Source organism: Acinonyx jubatus, chromosome C2, assembly GCF_027475565.1.
Source record: "Acinonyx jubatus isolate Ajub_Pintada_27869175 chromosome C2, VMU_Ajub_asm_v1.0, whole genome shotgun sequence".
Classification (NCBI taxonomy): Eukaryota; Metazoa; Chordata; class Mammalia; order Carnivora; family Felidae; genus Acinonyx; species Acinonyx jubatus.
The window spans coordinates 23,265,064-23,267,497 of NC_069384.1; the positions used below are offsets into that span (position 1 = coordinate 23,265,064).

At 36.5% G+C, this 2,434-nt stretch overlaps 1 pseudogene; it reads right to left on the reverse strand.

The window, feature by feature from the left end:
• Nucleotides 1–620: 620 nt before the first annotated feature.
• Nucleotides 621–1,752, reverse strand: LOC106973245 (metalloreductase STEAP1-like; annotated as a pseudogene).
• Between the last annotated feature and the right edge of the window lie 682 nt (nucleotides 1,753–2,434).

Here is a 2,434-nt window from a genome sequence, read left to right on the forward strand (position 1 = left end):
TGGATAACAGTGCTTTCGCAGATTTGTCTTTTACAAATATTCTCCCCCAGTCTGTGGGTTTTCTTCTATTTCTCTTGATAGTGTCTTTCACAGAGTCAAAGTTTTTAATTGTAAACAACTTATCCATTACTTCTTCCATGGATCATAACGTTGGTGTTGTATGTTAAAAGGCATCACCATACCTGAGATTATGTAGGTTTTCTTTAATGCTATCTTCTAGGAGTATATTTTATAGATTGGCCGTTTACACTCAGGTCTGAGATCTATATCGTGAAGGGTGTTAAGTTCTGTGTTTAGATTCATTACTCTGCCTGTGGGTGTCTAAGTGGGTTACTCACACCACTTATTAAAAACAACAACAACAACAACAACAACAACAACATTGGCAAAAAACTATCTCTGTTCCATTGCTTTACCTTTTATCTTTTGTCAAAGATCAGTTAACTATATTTATGCGGGTCTATTCTGGACTCTCTATTCTCTTCCCTTGATCTTTCTATATACTCTTTCCTTTTTTACAGTAAGAACCTCAAGTGGGCATTTTATTAAACAAATACATATTTGAAATGTTTATGGTAAAATATATCAATATCGAACAAAAATGTGTGTAAACAGTGATTCTACAACTGGGAAGACACCTCAGTTTTATTAATTTTGGTGGTATCTTCTCAACCATGTCTAACTCTTAGAATCTTCTTTCTTAAGCATGGCAGGGAAAATATACCTTCACATAACAGGACAACAATTGGAAGGAAAACAGCTGTCATAAAATTTGGAGGTGTATACCATACACATTGTTTTATTTATTTCAGGAACAAATCAATGCATGTATTGTGACCAGCAGAAGGGCAACAAGTCCTAGTGTGCTCTGAACATAGTGAAATTCCCTCCACGTCAAAGAGCTGCTCACAGAAGGATAGACGTCACAGCTAACAGAGCCAGTATTGCAAGTGCTGTCACGCCCAGAGACACATAAATTTCCACTCTGCAAACCTCAGGCTCAATTGAAGCATCCTCTTTATTTTGTTGGACCTGTTGACATGCCCAGTTTAGCAGCTTGTATCTGTGGGATAGCCTCATTGGACAGGATAAACATACATTGTTTGCAGTACAGCAAAAATGAAACTGAGAAGCCCAAATTGTTTTATTGTTAACTTCCATCTACCCAACCAATGTGGAAATTTCTTATATTTGATTCCATTATGAAGCTGTACAACAGCTGCTATCACACCTGGCAAATAAACCAGAACCAAGAGGGTGATGGAAACCATTGGCAAGACTTTGTTGATGACCAGGATTGAAATTTTATACAATACTGTTGATGGAAAGTTACAAAGAGTGAGTTATTTCCCTCAAAGAATATAAAGAAAAGTCAGAGAGAATGCAATAATAGCAATTTTAATTGGCATGCAGCATTTTGGAAAGAGTTCCTGTTTGTGCCCAAGCTTGGGGGGTGGGGCAATCAAATTTATCAAAATGGGTTGTCTGGTGCATGTGCAAAGGTACAGGTCTTTTCAGCATGCTGGTCTCTCCCGAGTCCTTATTCAAATAATCATCTTCTTCTAGATACCTCCTAGGCTTCATTGTCAAAGTTCTTCATTCGTAATGTTTTGGGTGCTCTCCATTAACTGTAAACAGAACTGGTTCATCCACCTGCTTCTCAGCCCAACCAGATGGTAAGTTGTAGTGCAGCTACTGTGGGGAGGTAGCAGCCCCACACCCATCTGTATACTCTTTCATTGAAACCACACAGTCTTGATTTACTATAACTTTACAGCAAGTCATGAAGTCAAGTAGCCTCAGTGCTCCAACTTTGTTCTTCTTCAGTACTATGTTGGTTATTCTGGGTCTTTTGCCTCTTTGAAAACTCTATAATCAGTTTGTCTACACACACACACACACACACACATACTTTTCTGAGATTTGGATTTTTAGATCTGGACTGTATCTTTTTTATTTCATTTTATTTTACCTTTTTTTTTTTTTTGGACTGTATCTTTAGATCCAGAACTGACGTCTTGACAATACTGGGTCTTCCTGTCCATCGATATGGAACATCACCTCATTTATTTAAATATCCTTCTATTTCATTCACCAGGGTTTATTGTTTTCCTCATATAGATCTTATATATGTTTTGTTAGATTTGTACCAAAATATTTCACTGTTTGGATGTTTATGTAAATGGTGTTATGGTTTGAATTTCAAATGTTATTTGTTCACTGCTGGTATATAGGAAAGTGACTGAATGTATATATTGACCTTGTTTGCTACAGTCTTTTATATATATATATATATATATATATATATATATATATACGTGTGTGTGTGTGTGTGTGTGTGTGTGTGTGTGTATATATATATAGTATTCTTTTTTTATTTTAGAGAGGAAGAGCAAATGAGTGGGGGAGAGGGGCAGAGGGAGAAAAAGACAGA